Raw genomic sequence first — 20,104 nt, 5'->3', positions numbered from 1 at the left:
TTTATTTTTCTGGAGTTGAGCTGGAGGAGTTGCTTGTATATTTTTGAGATTAATCCTTTGTCTGTTGCTTCTTTTGCTATTATTTTCTCCCAATCTGAGGGCTGTCTTTTCACCTTGCTTATAGTTTCCTTTGTTGTGCAAAAGCTTTTAAGTTTCATTAGGTCCCATTTGTTTATTTTTGCTTTCGTTTCTAAAATTCTGGGATGTGGGTCATAGAGGATCCTGCTGTGATTCATGTCGGAGAGTGTTTTGCCTATGTTCTCCTCTAGGAGTTTTATAGTTTCTGGTCTTACATTTAGATCTTTAATCCATTTTGAGTTTATTTTTGTGTATGGTGTTAGAAAGTGTTCTAGTTTCATTCTTTTACAGGTGGTTGACCAGTTTTCCCAGCACCACTTGTTAAAGAGGTTGTCTTTTTTCCATTGTATATCCTTGCCTCCTTTGTCGAAGATAAGGTGACCATAGGTTCGTGGATTTATTTCTGGGCTTTCTATTCTGTTCCATTGATCTGTATTTCTGTCTTTGTGCCAATACCATACTGTCTTGATGACTGTGGCTTTGTAGTATAGTCTGAAGTCAGGCAGATTGATTCCTCCAGTTCCATTCTTCTTTCTCAGGATTACTTTGGCTATTCGAGGTTTTTTGTATTTCCATACAAATTGTGAAATTATTTGTTCTAGTTCTGTAAAATACCATTGGTAGTTTGATAGGGATTGCATTGAATCTATAGATTGCTTTGGGTAGTATAGCCATTTTGACAATATTGATTCTTCCAATCCATGAACACGGTATATTTCTCCATCTGTTTGTGTCCTCTTTGATTTCTTTCATCAGTGTTTTATAGTTTTCTATGTATAGGTCTTTTGTTTCTTTAGGTAGATATACTCCTAAGTATTTTATTCTTTTTGTTGCAATGGTGAATGGTATTGTTTCCTTAATTTCTCTTTCTGTTTTCTCATTGTTAGTGTATAGGAATGCAAGAGATTTCTGTGTGTTAATTTTATATCCTGCAACTTTACTGTATTCATTGATTAGCTCTAGTAATTTTCTGGTAGAGTCTTTAGGGTTTTCTATGTAGAGGATCATGTCATCTGCAAACAGAGAGAGTTTCACTTCTTCTTTTCCTATCTGGATTCCTTTTACTTCTTTTTCTGCCCTGATTGCTGTGGCCAACACTTCCAAAACCATGTTGAATAGTAGTGGTGAGAGTGGGGAGCAAGTGTCTTTTAATTTCATGGCTGCAGTCACCATCTGCAGTGATTTTGGAGCCCAGAAAAATAAAGTCTGTCACTGTTTCCACTGTTTCCCCATGTATTTGCCATGAAGTGATGGGACCACAGGCCATGATCTTAGTTTTCTGCATGTTGAGTTTTAAGCCAACTTTTTCACTCTCCTCTTTCACTTTCATCAAGAGGCTCTTTCATTCTTCTTCACTTTCTGCCATAAGGGTGGTGTCATCTGCATATCTGAGGCTATTGATATTTCTCCCGGCAATCTTGATTCCAGCTTGTGCTTCATCCAGCCCGGCGTTTCTCATGATGTACTCTGCATATAAGTTAAATAAGCACAGTGACAATCTACAGCCTTGATGTACTCCTTTCCCTATTTGGAGCCTGTCTGTTGTTCTGTGTCCAGTTCTAACTGTTGTTTCCTGACCTGCATACAGATTTCTCAAGAGGCAGGTCAGGTGGTCTGCTATTCCCATCTCTTTCAGAATTTTCCACAGTTGTGGTGATCCACACAGTCAAAGGCTTTGGTATAGTCAAGAAAGCAGAAGTAGATGTTTTTCTGGAATGCTCTTGCTTTTTCGATGACCCAGCAGATGTTGGCAATTTGATCTCTGGTTCCTCTGCCTTTTCTAAAACCAGCTTGAACATCTGGAAGTTCACAGGTTCACATATTGCTGAAGCCTGGCTTGGAGAATTTTAAGCATTACTTTACTAGTATGTGAGATGACTGCAATTGTGCAGTAGTTTGAGCATTCTTTGGCTTTGCCTTTCTTTGGGATTGGAATGAAAACGAACCTTTTCCAGTCCTGTGGCCACTGCTGAGTTATCCAAATTTGCTGACATATTGAGTGCAGCACTTTTACAGCATCATCTTTTAGGATTTGAAATAGTTCAACTGGAATTCCATCTCCTCCACTAGCTTTGATCATCCTTCACATTTCAGGATGTCTGGCTGTAGGTGAGTGATCACACCATCATGATTATCTGGGTCGTGAAGATCTTTTTTGTATAGTTCTTCTGTGTATTCTTGCCACCTCTTCTTAATATCTTCTGCTTCTGTTGGGTCTATACCATTTCTGTCCTTTATCGAGCCCATCTTTGCAGGAAATGTTCCCTTGGTATCTCTAATTTTTTTGAAGAGACCTCTAGTCTTTCCCATTCTATTGTTTTCCTCCTTTTCTTTGCACTGATCACTGAAGAAGGCTTTCTTATCTCTCCTTGCTATTCTTTGGAACTCTGCATAAAGTCAGGATAGAAGTAGATTAGTCAGTTTTTCTAAAGGTTCTCTGCATGCATACTGTTGCCTTTATTTACTAAATACATTTTGGATAAATGTAACTAATTTTAGACCCCGGGTTCTTAGTAACTTATGCCAGCCTCTTGGCTCTGTTTCTCCCATCTTTACTTCCAGACACTTCAAGGAACTGGTTGAAAACTTGGAAATGTGGTTACAAGATTCTCATTTTGGGGGAATCGTTTAAGATACTAAAAATAGATACCTGTTTTAAACAAGGAACTAATAGGAGGAGTAGAGGAGAGTCTATATAAAGGACACAATGAAGAACCATTGGACCCCTTAATATACCATCAACCACAGCTTTCCTTCCAATTAGGTACTTGATCAAAAGATCAGAAACATCTACGGAAGAAAGACAAAATTATTTTCAGGTGCCATGTTGCCTTTTACACATTGGATTTAAACATTTGGGCTCCTAGGGTGATACATGAAATTGATGGAGAGCAAATGCCTGGGGTTTGTTCAAATGGAGAGGTTAAGGTGCTTATTTGAGAGTCACTTGCACTACAGGGAGATCAAACTAGTCACTCCTAAAGGAAATCAACCTTGAATATTCATTGGAAGGACTGATACTGAAACAGAAGCTCCAATACTTTGGCCACCTGATGGGATGAGCCACTGAAAAAGACCCTGTTGCAAATTAAAGATTAAAGGCAAGAGGAGAAGAGGGTAGCAGAGGATTAGATGATTAGATAGCATCACCAACTCATTAGACAGGAATTTGAGCAGACTCTGGGAGACAGTGAAGGAAAGGGAAGCCTGGCGTGCTGCAGTCAATGGGCTCACAAAGAGTCGGACACTACTTAGCAACTGAACAACAACAGCAACCTATATTTTACATAACCTGAAAGGTAAAATAAAAATTTCAGAATCTTCTTGTACTAGGTAGTTTAGAGCTGATACTAGGTCCTGAGTGCCTGGGGTTAGAATGCTTTTGCCTAGGGCTCTGGACTGTGCTGCAGTATGCTTAGTCGTTCAGCCATGTCTGACTCTTTGCAACCCCATGGACTGCAGTCCACCAGGCTCCTCTGTCCTTGGGGATTCTCCAGGCAAGAATACTCGTGTGGTTTGCCATGCCCTCCTCCAGGGCATCTTCCAAACCCAAGGATCAAACCCAAGTCTCCTGTATTGCAGGCATATTCTTTGCCAGCTGAGCTACCAGGGAAGCCCTGTGGCTCTAGACTAGTTGCCCCAAAATTAGAATCACAATTCTGTTCCTTTCCTTTTAGTATACAGATGAAACTTTTTTTTGCTTATAAAGTGAGAGAAATCTTTGAGAAGACTTTTTTTTTGTTAGTGAAGGTGAATAGTATTTGATAAAGTGGTTTGGAATGCTTATCAGAATTGTTACCTGTTGCATAGCCAGTTATTCTCAGTTTATGTAAACAAGTAGCTTGAGATTAGTACCAAAGGAGACCTGAAGTTTGATTTGAGAGGAAAGATGCTAACCTGATTGAGAGTAATGATTAGAAAATGTTCCCTTTTTTTTGGCGAGAGAAAAAAAATTGGATTCTAGCCAATTAGAGTAGGTTCATATTCTACAGGGAACAGAGTGTTCAACATCCAGTCTTTCCCTTAGTGAAATCTGACTTAAGAAATAGGAGGTCGCTTGGTTTTCCTGCTGAACTAGGAGAAAAATCACTTTGTCCTATCTAGTTAACTAAATATTTCAAGGTAACAATCTAAAGATAGTAGTTTAAACTTCCACTACAACTTGATATCAAATTTTACTTTTCTAGTTTGGTTAAAAACTGTCTCCACCTACTGGCCATAATTCACTTGACATTTAATGATGACACACTGTTTTGTCATGTTTTCCTGAAACACATGGAAATACAACAGCTACACAAGTTCCCTAGGTAGGGTTGCAGTGACAGAGCACTATATGTGGCTTTCCCTCAGGCTCCTAGAGGAGACTTGGAGAGTTCCTATAAAAGGTTAATAACTGAAGGAGAATAATTGAAGAGAAACAGGATAACAGCTTATGAGAACTAAACCGAAGAGATTAATTCTTGTAAGTGGCACATTTGCAATAGTATGTTAGATACCTGTCATTCTACCAACTTAATTAGGACTAGTTTACTTATTAAACTATTTAAGCTTTGTTAATTCTAATTGACTAAGATGATCATTTTCCAAATTGCTGTTTGTTTAAGCTCTTGTGCCCATCTGGAAGTAATTGTCTTTGTCATCACCAAATTATATAATAAGGATTTTTTTTGGGGGGAGGCAGGTTTATATGTCAGCAAACTTTTTTTGTAAGGTGTCAGATAGTAGGGATTTTAGGCTTCTCAGGCCACACATTGTTGCTGCAACTACTTAGCTCTTCTGTTGTAGCACAAAAGCAGCCATGGACAACATGTAAACACATGAGCGTGACTATGTTCCAATAAAACTTTCTTTCTGAAAACTGAAGTTTGAATTTCATTTAATTTCCATGTGCCATGATATATGATTTGTCTTAAGGTTTTAAAAGATTATTTCAGAGTGTAGAAACCATTCTCAGTGAACTATATAGGCAGTGTGCCAAATCTGTTCTGTGGGCCATAGTTTGCTGACCCCTGCTTTATATTCAAACACGTTTTTTAAAAATCCACTAGTAAGTTCTCATATTCCTTGGAGGTGATTGTCTAGATGAGAATTTCCCAACTTTTAGAAGTATTTTCATGCTCTTAATGACTCACCAGGTAAATGTTGTACCTGTTCACCATACAGCATAGAAGTTCACAGTTTTGTATACGTAGAAGATGATTGTTTATCCACAAGTATGGGATCTGATCTGTTCTGGTTTTATTATATTTCTACAGTTAGGATAATTTTTTTTTCATTTATTTTTATTAGTTGGAGGCTAATTACTTTACAGTATTGTAGTGGTTAGTTAAGATAATTTAAATCCTAGCCATATGAGCTCAGAAGAAGACTCTAAGCCTCAGGTGAGACCTGAACAAGGTCCCAGATAGATTGTTGTCAGATTCCTGAGTCATGGAAACCGTGAGATAATAAATGTGTGTTATTTTTAAGCCACTCAATTTGTTATACAGCAGTAGATAAGTAATATTAATATATACATTTTCACTCATCTCTATCTCAGTTTTATCCTTTATTTGTTGTGTAGATGGCCTCTTTGTTTTCTTTGTAATTTGATTAAAATTGAATGGATTAAGGAATAAATGAAAAAAAAAGATAATTTAAATCCTAAACACCAGAATGGTTTTCCTGAAGGATATTTTAGCATAAAGGAAGATTCTTTATGTGAGTTTAAAAGTGAGAAACATTCACATGATGAAATTATTTTAAAGTGATTTTAAAAAAATCATTATTACAATGAGGAATAATTTGCTGTGGTAAGGGGCATGTGGTATTGGTGCCAGAGCACATGGACCACATGATGTGGGCAGGCTAGTAGTGTGGAACACTACTGACATTACATTTTGGGAGATAAGTATCTTAGAGCATTGAATTATACATTTCAGTTAGTCACCTGCAAATACCTTCAACTCGCTTGACTTTTATCCTCTACCAGTTCACAAATTCCTATATGTAGTTTGCTTTCTGTTCCTGTCTGTGCTTATGCAACTGGTACTATGAAGTTATAGATGGAATTGCTGCCTCTCTACATTCATGTCTCTAAATTCCAGTCTCAGTCTTTGCTAACAGGCAAAAGGTAACAGATTGTGCTAGTAAGAAAAGGTCAAGTTTCCAGAGGTGTTCAGTTCAGTTCAGTTCAGTCGCTCAGTCGTGTCCGACTCTGCGACCCCATCAGTCGCAGCACGCCAGGCCTCCCTGTCCATCACCAACTCCCGGAGTTTACTCAAACTCATGTCCATTCCAGAGGTGTAGTTGAGGTCAGAGATATAATGGAAAAGATAAGAGTGAGAGACTATTGAAAGACTAGCAGGTGACATCAGAGTTAAGATACCATAATTAATCGATTTTAGGAGTTTTTTTTTTTTCATCTTATCTCTGGGGTTGAGACATTAGTTTAATTGGCAATGCTTTTTCTTACTGGTATGTAAAATAATGAGTCTTCCAATTGATAGCATCCTAGATTTGATGAAATGTGGTATTTAAATTTTAGATTCCAAATATGTAGAAGTTACAGGTATGACAGGTTTATCAGAGTCTGGCCTTTGAAAGATAAAAAGGAATCAGAGGTCAAGCCTCTGATTAGATACATTGTGCCATGAATTTTGAAGATCCAGAGTCATGAGTTAGTTGTAAGAATTTCCAGCGTTGAGATGCAGTGACTAGAAGTAACAGCACAGAGAGAGGTAGAGGATAAAAACTTCACCTTCAGTTCATCCTTTTAAGTCAGTCTTCCTTTAGATCTTAAATGTCACTTTCTCAGGAGTTGTTGTTGACCTTCCTTTATATCGCCTTCTCTCAAGTCTAAATTAAGTTCCCCACTTATACTGTCTCAAGGGCTTCCCTGGTGACTCAGCAGTAAAGAATCTGCCTGCCAATGCAGGAGACGCAGATTTGATCCCTCAGTGGATAAGATGCCCTGGAGAAGGAAAATGGCAACCTACTGCAGTATTCTTGCCTGGGAAATCCCATGGACAGAGGAGCCTGGTGGGCTACAGTCCATGGGTTCGAAAAAGAGTCAGACATGACTTAGTGTCTAAACAACAGCGACTTACACTGTCTCAAAGTATCCTATACTTTTTTATGATTCTTTAGTAGTTTCTCGATTTTATTATGTGATTATATGTCTCTCTCCTATCTGGTTGTAAACTCATTGTAGCATGATGCTGTGCTAACACATTCTAGGTACTAGTTTTTATTTGCTTAGTAAATGAACTAAAATTGAGAAAATAAGGCTGTCTGTGACTAGGTTAAGGTTATGCTCTGAAATAGTGTTCTAGAAGCCATGTTGACCATATAGAGGACATTTTATTGAATTTGACTCTCTTTGGTGGTTGGTTTATTTGTTGCATTTTTGAACTTTGTTTTCTCTGAGTCTCGGGTCCCTTATATGTTGGATAAAGATGCTAGTATCTACCTGAGAGTTATGGTAACCCTTTAAATGGGATAAAATACTGGAATCTTATGATACAGCACTTTCCACATAATTGATGCTCAGTAAGTTTCAAGGAGATCCAACTAGTCCATCCTAAAGGAGATCAGTCTTGGGTGTTCATTGGAAGGACGGATGTTGAAGATGAAACTCCAATCCTTTGGCCACCTCATGCGAAGAGTTGACTCATTTGAAAAGACCCTGATGCTGGGAAAGATTGAGGGCAGAAGGAGAAGGGGATGACAGAGGATGAGATGGTTGGATGGCATCACCGACTCAATGGACATAAGTTTGGCTAAACTTCGGGAGTTGGTGATAGACAGGGAGGCCTGGCGTGCTGCGGTTCATGGGGTCGCAAAGAGTCAGGCACGACTGAACAACTGAACTGGACTGAAGTGTTAAGCTGATAACAACCATCTTGATTTTTTTATTTCTGAAAATTTTCAGATTTAAAGCCCTTTCATCTCACCTGGACTGTTGCAGTTAACACTTGACAGATTTTCTTGCCTCTGTAGCCACTCCTTCCATTCTCTTCTCTGCACTTGAGGTTCTTCTAAAACATTGGTCATGTATCCTCCTTTTTTTTATATTTTTTAAACCTCTGCTCATTGCTTGCATGGTTAAGTCCAAACTCCTTAGCTTGAGCTTCAAGATGCTTCAGGGTGCCTCTTTTCTAATTCCCCTCTTTTATGTCTCCTGTCATTTTCCCCTTGCCCACCCTTCATGCTCCAGTGTAACACCGTGTTACTTGTTTCCCAAGCATTCCACACTATTCAACATTCTTTGCCTTTGTTTTGGAATTTCTAACTGGAGTGTCCTCTCCTTTCGGGTCTGATGGATTCCTATTTGTTTTAAAGTTATCACCTTTCCTGACCTTTGTAGTTTGTATCAGTCAGTTCAGCTCAGTCACTCAGTCGTGTCTGATTCTTTGTGACCCAATGGACTGCAGCACACCAGGCCTTCCTGTCCAGAAGGCCATCGCCAACTCCTGGAGTTTACTCAAACTCATGTCCATTGAGTCCGTGATGCCATCCAACCATCTCATCCTCTGTCGTCTGCCTTCTCCTCCTGCTTTCAGTCTTTTCCAGCATCAAGGTCTTTTCCAATGAGTCAGTTCTTCGCATCAGGTGGCCAAAGTATTGGAGTTTCAGCTTCAGCATCAGTCCTTCCAGTGAATATTCAGGACTGATTTCCTTTAGGATGGACTGGTTGGATCTCCTTGCAGTCCAAGGGACTCTCAAGAGTTCTCCAACAGCACAGTTCAAAAGCATCAACTCTTCGGCTCTCAGCTTTCTTTATAGTCCAACTCTCATATCCATACGTGACTACTGGAAAAACCATAGCTTTGACTAGATGGTCCTTTTTTGGCAAAGTAATGTCTCTGCTTTTTAATATGCTGTCTAGGTTGGTCATAACTTTTCTTCCAAGGAGCAAGTGTCTTTTGATTTCATGGCTGCAGTCACCATCTGCAGTGATTTTGGAGCCCCCCCCAAAATAAAGTCTGCCACTGTTTCCCCACATGTTTCTCATGAAGTGATGGGACCAGATGCCATGATCTTAGTTTCCTGAATGTTGAGCTTTAAGCCAACTTTTTTCACTCTCTTCTTTCACTTTCATCAAGAGGCTCTTTAGTTTGTATAATCTTCCATTATTGTGTTATGCTGTTTTATAAATATAGATACATGTGTCTTTCAAATAAGATTGTGAACTGTTTGAGGGCAAAAGTGACATATTCAGCCTTATTCACAATACCTGCATCTACTAGATGCTTAGTAAAAATATATTGAATTAAATGAACTGTGGAGAATATACAGTCTATTTTGTTTTAACTATAATAGTTACTAGAAGGAGGGTGTAGATTTGAATGAAGATTTAACAAAGAAGGATCTTTAGTGGGACTCCAACAAGGAGGAAAAACTAAGTTATGAACATTATCAATAAGCAATTTCTAGTACCAGTAGATCAAAATATCAATAATATTCTTTTGGGAAATTAGCATTAGGGCACAATTCTACTCTTGTTTCAGATGCTGAAGAGGAGATACAAGTGATCTGACAGGGGGAAAAAAAAAAGAGAAAGAAGCCCCAGAGAGCAAGGGAGTCTTGACAGTAATGGCAGATAACAAACTTGGTTTGGGCTTGGAATGTGATCTGGCAGTCAACGGAAAACTAATGCTATTCTAGGCAGTGGACAAAGAATTGTGCCACAGCACAGGGAGTTGGCAAGAGCCCACTGGGAGTATTACATTTAGCACAATGTCAGCATGATAGAAGCAGAAAGGGGTGAGTTCTGAGAGCAACTGTAGTGCATAGATGAATTTACAATGATCATTTAAAAATTTAAGCATGCAGAATTGACTAAAATCTGGCAACTGTGAGATCCACGAGAGATACACTCCCAAATATCTGAAGGTTATTAACATTAGAGCAAGAGAGGAATTATTTAGCCTGGACTAGGAAACTCTGTAAGAAGATGATACTAAGGGCAGGAGAATTTCTGTTTCTAAAAGTATTGTCCTGGTATAGTTTTGGGGTAATGGTGTCACTTTCATCCCTCAGAACTTTTTATAGTATGAAGCTATAAGGCCAAAATGTAAGATTTAAGAAGCTCTTTCCCTTGAGAAATTGCTATGAAATATTTTGATCATATGATTAAAGAGAGTTTTGTCCTATGAGGCAGATTACAGAGGACTGCTTTAGCACTTATTAGTCATGCTTCGTATATCTGGCACTGTACACAATAAGGCAACATGATTCTTGAGGTTCTAAAGTAAAACCACTGGTCATTGTAGCCTTTATGCATTCTCAATTTGTTTCAATAATTTAGAAACTTTGGCAGATTTCATAAGACTATCCCTTTGGAACTGAATGATGGTAGAAGTAAGCCAAGTGTAAACATCAAAAAAAAAAGAAACACATATGAAATCCTATTTGAATGAGTGCTCTGTCACAAGATGGCATAATATGTGTCCTTGGGGTGAGATTTTGGAGTTTCCTTAGGAATGGGGGTGATAACATATTTGTTGTTCACAACTTCTTAAGTGCCAGAGAGTGGTGCAGTTCCCTTTCGTGCTGGCCAGATCTCTGGGTTATTTGTAAGTTCAAGACAGGACAAGGAAAAATGTGATGATTCACTTAGAGATACCTTGTTTCCAGAGGCACCTTGTTTCCAGAGGTAGATGTATTTGAGTGTCCAGTTGAAATAGTTAAAAGAACCCACAGTGTACTGAGATTCAAAAGAACTTGTTTCTCTTTCCTCATATTTGGGCTCCATGGCTTTTAACTGCTTATCTAAAGAAGCCATCCATGTTGCAATTTTAAACATAACATTGGGTATGAAGAATGTGGAGTTAGGAACCCATTAAATTATATTATATTCCCTATATCATCAGTCTGGCTCTTCCACAATGCAGATGTCAGGACAGTTTAGAGGTACAGGATTTCTTGGAGAAAGCACCTGTGAACTAGAGAGGGAAGGGAGCCAGGAGAGTCAGGGAGAGCTTTCAGAGTGTGATCCAGGTCTAACAGCTTGTGAAAGGAAGACAGGGAAGGAAGGATTGGGTGGGAGGAACTTCAGACCACAGCACAATTGAGAAAAATCTCAGCCAGGCAGATGTGGAATCCCCCAGCAAAAGTTGCCTAGTAGGGTAATTCTATATGGGAAGGAATTACACCCCAGATTATTCTACTCTTAGAAACTCACCCGAGAAAAATGGAAGCATATGTACATATAAAGACTTGTATGTAATGCTTTCCTGTACCTGTTGATTTATGAAGTTTTTTTTAGTTTATTAATATGATAAATTACATCAGTTGATTTTCATATGCCAAACCCACCTTCTATTATGGGATAAACTCCACTTGGCTATGATGTATTATTATTTTTATATATTGTTGGAATTGATTTTCTATAAATTTGTTAAGAATATTTGAATCTATGTTGATGTTTGACAGAAAACAGCAAAATTCTGTAAAGCAATTATCTTTCAATTAAAAATAAATAAATTTAAAAAAATATTTGAATCTGTGTTAGAAAAACTAGTTTCTAGTTGTTTTTCCTTTCTAGTCTTTGTAGAGTTTGTGCAGAATTTGTATTACTTTTTCTTTAAACATTTGGTGAAATTTACCAGCTAGGCCATCTGAGCCTGTTTTTTTGTATATGAGGAGGAAGGTTTTTAACCACAAATTCATTTTTTTCTAATAGATAGAGGTCTATTAAGATTTATTTGTTCCTTCTTGAGTGGGCATAGTGTCTTTCAAGAAACTGATTGATTTTGTTAGAAAAAAAATTTACTCATAATATTTTTTTTTCATAATATTTTAATATTGTCTTTGTAATGATGTCACCTGTCTCATTCCTAATATTGTTAATTTGGACCTTCTGCCTCTCTCTTTTTTTTCCTCTCATCAAACTGATTAAAGGTCTATCTGTTTCATTCATCTCAAATACTCGCTTTTGCTTTCAATGAAGATATTTTGTATTTCTAGTTTGTATTTTATTGATTTCTATTCTGATCTTTATTATTCCTTTCTTCTGTTTATTTTGGGTTTTATTAGCTTTTTTGTTTCCAGTTTATTTAGGCAGAAACTGAGGTTTTTGACTTGAGACCTTTTCTGTTTTTTTTTTTTTTTGTAATGAAAGTGTTTAGTGCTATATATTTCTAAGTGCTTTAGCTGTATCCTGCAAATTTTGATATGCTATGTTTTCAGTCAGCTTAAAATATATTTTTATTTCCTTATTTTTTTCTTTTAATTTTCAAATGTTTGGAGGATTTACCAGATATCTCTCTGTTACTGTTTTCTAGTTTAATTTTATTTTTGTTAGAGAATGTACATTGTTGGCTTGAATTCTTTTAAATTTATTTAAACTTGTCTTAAAGTCGTCTTAAAACCCACAATTAGTTTTATCTTGTTAAACATTCTATGTGCACTTGAAAAGAATCTATTTTCTGCTGTTCTTGTGTTGAGTGACAAATGTCAGTTAGGTTAAGTTGGTTGAGAGAGTGTTAAGTCTTTATAATCCTTCCTGATCAGCTGTTCTATCTATTAAGGAAAGGGTATTGAAATCTCTGGCTAGAACTGTGGATTTGTCTGTTTCTCTTGGCAGTTCTGTCAGTGTTTGTCTCATGTATCTTGAAGCTTATTTATCAGATACAGAACCACTTTGAATTATGTCCTATTGATGAACTGACCACTTTATGATTAAGAAATGATATCCTTTGTTCCTGGTAATAGTCTTTGCTCTGAAATATATATTACTTGATAGGAACATAGCCTTTTCAGCTTTTTTAAAAAAAAAAGAAACTGTATTTTAATTAAAAACATATGCACACACTTAAAAGTCATAAGATTGTATTTTGAAACAATCATTTGGTTAGGTTTCCTGAGGGAGTTCTAGTTTCTGTATTTCATGAAAGAAGGTTAAAATATATAGACTTATAAAAGGAATTTACAACTCTGAGATATTTACCCCTAAGAATAATTGCCTGAAGAAAGTGGGGGACACAGTGCATGGATGTCTTTTTTTGCTTAAGTTTGCTGTTTTCAGGAATTATGCACCACTAGCGTATGAGTCTGAGAGGCATCCATTTATATGGTAGATTTAAATGTTGGTAAATCATAAACAAAATATATAATTATGTAGGGGAAAATGCATTCAACATTTCCCCCTGAATAAAGTGTGTAGAAAATCTGCTTAAATGGGGCATATAATTTTTAATGACTCAGACCTTTAATCCTCAGAAATGAATTAGGTATGATTAATAAAATGGAAGCTGGTGAATATTGAATGTTTCATCATCACACAATCAGGTTTGAAATCACTGAAGAATGTGTATAAAAGGTAGTGATTTCAGCTTTCTTTTAGTTAGGATTAGCATACATATATTTTCTATTTTCTTTTAGTGTGCTTGTATCTTTATATTTATTTGTATTTCTTGTAGGCAGCACATAGATTGGTCTTGTTTTAATCCAATCTGTCCATCTCTGCCTTTCAATTAGAGGCTTAGATTATTGACCTTTGATGTGATTGTTAATATGCATGGATGGTAAGTTGTGTCCGACTCTTGGCAACCCACTGGACTGTAGCCCGCCAGGCTCCTCTGTCCATGGGATTCTCCAGGCAAGACTACTAGAATGGATTGCCGTGTCCTCTTTTAGGGTACCTTCCCAACCCAGGGATCAAACTCGTGTCTCTTAGATCTGCATTGTCAGGCAGGTTGTTTACCACCCGCACCACCTGGATTGTTAATGTGTGTGTGTGTGGAGTCACTCAGTCATGTCCCACTCTCTATTACCCCATGAATTATAACCTGCCAGGCTACTCTGTCCATGGGGATTCTGCAGGCAAGAATACTGGAGTGGATTGTCATACCTCCTCCAGGGGATCTTCCCTACTCAGGGGTTGAACCCAGGTCTCCCACATTGCAGGCAGTTTCTTTATCATCTGAGCCACCAGGGCTCACCAGGGTTAATGTGGTTGAGTGTAAATCTGCCATCATGCTATATGTTTTCTGTTTTTCCCATTTACCCTTTGTTCCCCTTCTCCTATTTCTTTTGTAGTAATTAATTTAGTTTTATCACCCAGCTTGTTTATTAGCTATAAGTCTTTCTTTTCTCTTCTTTAGTGGTTGTTTTGGGCACATTTTTAGCTTATTAGAGATTGCATTCTCTAATACGTGATGTAATGAGACTTTCACATATAGCAGTGGTCGCCAGCATTTTTGGCAACAGGGACCAGTTTCATGGAAGGTAGTTTTTCCACAGACCAGGGGAGGGAGGGAGGGAGGTTTCAGGATGATTCAAGTGCATTACATTTATTATGTACTTTATTTCTATTGTTACTACATCAACTCCATCTCAGATCATAAGGCATTAAATCCTGGAGGTTGGGGACCCCTCACATAGAGTTTTAATCTTACAATAGTGTGCTCCTATATCTCCTTACCCATCCTTTGTATTTCTGCATATAACTCAACAGTACCTTTTAATTAACTTATTTGTTATAAACTTTTTTATTAGAAACATCTTTATTAAATTTCTTTTTTAATTGCTATGTATTTGACATATGACATTATGTAGGTTTAAGGTATGTGACATGTCAGTTTGATACATTTACATATTGCAATGTGATTGCCACTCTAATATTAGATCCTCTATCATGATCATCGAAAAAGCAAGAGAGTTCCAGAAAAAACATTGATTTCTGCTTTATTGACTATGCCAAAGCCTTTAACTGTGTGGATCACAGTAAACTGGAAAATTATGAAAGAGACAGGAATACCAGACCACCTGACCTGCCTCTTGAGAAATCTGTATGCAGGTCAGGAAGCAACAGTTAGAACTGGACACAGAACAACAGACTGGTTCCAAATAGGAAAAGGAGTACGTCAAGGCTGTATATTGTCACCCTGCTTATTTAACTTATATGCAGAGTACATCATGAGGAATACTGGGCTGGATGAAGCACAAGCTGAAATCAAGATTGCCGGGAGAAATATCAATAACCTCAGATATGCAGATGACACCACCCTTATGGCAGAAAGTAAAGAAGAACTAAAGAGCCTCTTGATGAAAGTGAAAGAGGGAGAGTGAAAAAGTTGGCTTAAAACTCAACATGCAGAAAACTAAGATCATGGCATCTGGTTCCATCACTTCATGGCAAATACATGGGGAAACAGTGGAAACAGTGACAGACTTTATTTTGGGGGGCTCCAAAATCACTGCAGATGGTGACTGTAGCCATGAAATTAAAAGACGCTTGCTCCTTGGAATGAAAGTTATGACCAACCTAGACAGAATATTAGAAAGCAGAGACATTACTTTGCCAACAAAGGTCCGTCTAGTCAAAACTATGGTTTTTCCAGTAGTCATGTACGGATGTGAGAGTTGGACTATGAAGAGAGCTGAGTGCTGAAGCATTGATGCTTTTGAACTGTGGTGTTAGGAAGACTCTTGAGAGTCCCCTGGATTGCAAGGAGATCCAACCAGTCCATCCTAAAGGAGATCAGTCCTGAGTGTTCATCAGAAGGACTGATGTTGAAGCTGAAACTCCAATCCTTTGGCCACCTGATGTGAAGAGCTGACTCATTTGAAAAGACCCTGATGCTGGGAAAGATTGAAGGCAGGAGGAAAAGGGGACGACAGAGGATGAGATGGTTGGATGACTTCACCGACTCAATGGAGATGAGTTTGAGTAAGCTCTGGCAGTTGGTGATGGACAGGGAAGCCTGGCATGCTGCAGTCCATGGGATCGCAAAGAGTCAGACACGACGAGTGACTGAACTGAACTGAATCATGTCATGTAATTGTCATTTTTTTGTGTGGTGGGAATAATTAAGATCTAGCCTTTTAGCAAGTGTGATGTTTATAATATAATGTTATTGCTTATAATCACTGTGTTGTATATTAGATCTCCAGGTCTTTTTTTTCTACTAGTTATAATCTTTTACCATTAAACAACCTCTCTCATATTCCCCTATGTCCCAGCCCCTAGGAGCCACCATTTATTCTCTGATTCAATGAGTTTGGCTTGTTAAGATTCTGCATATAACTTATATTGTACAGTATTTGTTTTTCTTTGTCTGACTTACCTCACTTAGCATAATGTCCTCAAGGTTCATTCATGTTGTCACAAATAGTAGGATTTCCTTCTTTCTTGTGGCTAAATAATATTCTGTTGTTTATACATATATATCACATCTTTATTGTCCATTCATTTGTTGATGGGCACTTAAGTATTTTCAGTTAGCTTGGCTATTGTGAATAATGCTACAGTAAATGTGGGATTGCATGTATCTTACTGATACCCTGTTTTCAGTTCCTTTGGTATATACTCAAAAGTGGAATTACTGGATCATATATAGCTCTATTTTTCATTTTTTGAGGGACCTCCATCTTGTTTTCCATATTGGCTGAACCAATTTATATTCCCACCAATAGTGTACAAGAGTTCATTGAAACAAAGAAGACACAAACAGATGGAAAGATATCCCATATTCATGGGTCAGAAAGAATGAATGTTGTTGAAATGTCCATACTACTCTTAAGTCACCTATAGATTCAACACAATCTCTATTAAAATTCCAATGGCATTTTCCACAGAAATAAAAAAATTCTTGGGCTTCCCTGGTGGCTCAGTGGTAAAGAATCCACTTGCCAATTCAGGGGACACAAGTTTGATCCCTGGAGCAGGAAGATCCCACATGCCGTGGGGCAACTAAGTGTGGGCCACAACTACTGAGTCTGTGTTCTAGAGCCTGGTAGCTGCACCCATAGAGCCCACGTGCTGCAACTACTGAAGCCCACCACCCTAGAGCCTGTGCTCCACGAAAGAAGCCACCGCAATGAGAAGCCCATGCATTGCAACTAGAGATTAGCTCCTGCTCACTGCCACTAGGGAAAGCCCGAGCACAACAATGGAGACCTAGCACAGCCAAGATAAATAAATAAAATTTTTTTAAAAAATTCTAAAATCTGTATAGAACTACAGAAGACCCTGAATAGTCAAAGCAATCATGAGAAGGAAGAACAGAGCCAGAGGCATCACACTTCCTGATTTCAAACTGTAGGGCAAAGGTATAGTAATTAAAACTGAATGGGGTGGGAGCGAAACCAACGCCTGCCTCCGAGCAGCATCTGCGCCGCAGCCTCCGAGGGTTTCTCTGGCCAGTGTTGCTCCCACCGGTCTGCAGCATGGGGAATATCTTTTTATAACCTCTTCAAGGGCCTTTTTGGCAAAAAAGAAATGCGCATTCTCATGGTGGGCCTAGATGCTGCGGGAAAGACCACCATCCTGTACAAACTGAAGCTGGGTGAAATTGTGACCACCATTCCTACTATTGGCTTCAACGTGGAGACCGTGGAGTACAAGAACATCAGCTTCACTGTGTGGGATGTGGGCGGCCAGGACAAGATCCGGCCTCTGTGGCGCCACTACTTTCAAAACACACAAGGTCTCATCTTTGTGGTTGACAGCAATGACAGAGAGCGTGTGAATGAGGCCCTCGAGGGAGGATGTTAGCAGAAGACGAGCTCAGGGACGCCGTTCTGCTCGTGTTTGCTAACAAACGACCTCCCCAATGCCATGAACGCGGCCGAGATCACGGACAAGCTGGGCCTACACTCTCTGCGCCACAGGAACTGGTACATTCAGGCCACCTGTGCCACCAGCGGGGACGGGCTTTACGAGGGACTGGACTGGTTGTCCAATCAGCTCCGGAACCAGAAATGAGCTGTAATCCTCTCTCCTCCCCTCTCACTCCCTCCTTCTACCCTCGCTTTACTCATGTGGCAAACGTGCCCCTGTGGTGTGAGTGCCAGAAGCTGTCTCCATGGTCGGTCACAGTGTGCTTCACCATGCTGTAAATGTGCAGACGCAGCCTGCAACTGGGTTTTTATTTAATGTAAATAGTTTTTGTTTCCAATGAGGCAGTTTCTGGTACTCCTATGCAATATTATTCAGCTTTTTTTATTGTAAAAAGAAAATCAACCCACTGTTTAGTACTGAGAAGGGATTTTAGGCACACGGGTCATCCAGGAGTTGTGTGTCAGACGAGCCCAATACTCCTCCTCTGGGCTTTAGATCTGTGTTGAGATCCATTTTGGTGGTTGGTTTTTAACCCAAACTCAGTGCATTTTTTAAAATAGTTACAAATACAAAATAAGGAGAACACTTGAACACACAGAAGGGAGAAATGTGCCTAATGTAGGTTCTGCGGCAACGGCCTGAGTCCAGTCCACCGGTGGTCTGTTTCCCGTTGGAAACATGAAACGGGGCAGAACCAGCCATGACATCCATTCTGCATGGTCACAATAGGGTCCCTGTGATTTGCTCTGTCTCGGGTCATCCCACACCCCATACATGGCCGCCTAGGAGATGGGGTGGAGGCTGCAGCCACCGTTCTCAGACCCCTTGGAAGAACCCCGGCCTTTTCTCGGGTCAGCATGGGCACTTTGGTTGGAACACCCTGGCTGGAGCGGGAGTCCTGCAGTCCCCTTGCTTGCCTGCTCCGGGCTCTCTGGGGTCTCACCAGCAGGAGTGCGGGTGGTCATCCTTGAGCCCCAGCCCCTCAGAGCCCCTGTCTACATGTGCTTTCACTCCCTCAGCCTGCAAGGGTCAGATTTGCCATTGAAAATGATAACCTCTACTTTTTTCTTTTGTATTTTGATAAACACTGAAGAAGCTGGAACTGTTAAACTTTATCTTGGGGAAAACCTCAGAACTGGTTTATTTGGTGTCGTGGAACCTCTTACTGCTTTCAATACACAATTAGTAATCAACTGTTTTGTATACTTGTTTTCAGTTTTCATTTCGACAAACAAGCACTGTAATTACAGCTATTAGAATAAAATCTCTTAACTATTAAAAAAACTGAATGGTACTTCCGTAAAAACAGATGCATAGGCCAGTGAGACAGAATACAGAGCCTTTCACATACCATCAACAAATACTCAACAAGGAAGCCGAGAACACCAGTGGAGAAAAGATTGTACTTTTCAACAGTACTCTGCAGCAAATGGTACTGAGAAAACTGCATAAAGACATGGAAAGAAAATAAATTATACTCTTATAACACTCACAGAAGTTAACTCAAAATGGACTGAAGACTTAAACATAGACCTAATACCATAAAAATCCCAGAAGAAAACATAGGGAAGGATCTCCTCAACATAGATATTAGTGATGACTTTTTAGATATGACAACAAAAGCCCAGACAGTGAAAGCAAAGCTCGACAAGTGGGACTATGTAAAATTTAAAAGCTTTTGACAGCAGAAGAAACAATCAGGGACTTCCCTGGTGGTCCAGTGGTTAAGACTCTGTGTTCCCAATTCAGGGGACCTGGGTTTAATCCCTGGTCAGGGAACTAGATCCCACATGCCACAACTAAAAATCCCACAAGCCACAACTAAGACCCAGCACAGCCAAATAAATAAATAGATAAATATTTTTTAAAAAGAAACAGTCAACAAAATGAAAAGGAATCTTACAGAATGGGAGAAAATATTTGCAAATTGTATATTGGATAAGTGGTTAATAGACAGTATAAACTCATACAACTCAATAACAAAAAGGAAAACCAAATAATTTGATTTAAAAATGGGGAGAGGAACTAAATGGGCGTCATGGTGGCTCAGCCATGAAGAACCCACTGCCAATGCAGGAAACTCGAGTTCAATCCCTGGGCCAGGAATATCCCCTGGAGAAGGAAATGGCAACCCACTGCAGTATTCTTGCCTGGGAAATCCCGTGGACACAGGAGCCTGGCAGACTATAGTCCATGGGATCAGAAAGAATTAGACACGACTTAGTGACTGAGCACACAGCACAGAGGAACTTAAGCGACATTTTTCCAAGAAGACATCCATATGGCCAACAGGTATGAAAAGATGCTCAACAACACTAATCATCAGGGAAATGCAAATCAAGAGCACAGTGAAATATCACCTTACATCTGTTAGAATGGCTGTCATCCAGAAGACAGGAGAGGGACTGCCCTGGTGGTCCGGTGGCTGAGACTCCACACTCCCTGTGCAGGGGGCCAGAAGAATTTCTACACCCT

The 20,104-nt window shown here is 39.1% G+C and overlaps 1 protein-coding gene and 1 pseudogene across 3 annotated transcripts in view; both read left to right on the top strand.

Moving 5' to 3' along the window:
• Positions 1-20,104, top strand: part of AHCYL2 (adenosylhomocysteinase like 2) — a 196,585-nt gene that overhangs the window by 79,141 nt on the left and 97,340 nt on the right. The gene's annotated exons all lie outside the window — the stretch shown is intronic.
• LOC110125562 (ADP-ribosylation factor 1-like) lies at positions 17,118-18,913 on the top strand (annotated as a pseudogene).

The sequence above is a fragment of the Odocoileus virginianus genome, chromosome 1 (assembly GCF_023699985.2).
Source record: "Odocoileus virginianus isolate 20LAN1187 ecotype Illinois chromosome 1, Ovbor_1.2, whole genome shotgun sequence".
Lineage (NCBI taxonomy): Eukaryota > Metazoa > Chordata > Mammalia > Artiodactyla > Cervidae > Odocoileus > Odocoileus virginianus.
Note: the sequence above shows the minus strand (reverse complement) of the source record. Positions and strands in the feature narration are given on the sequence as shown.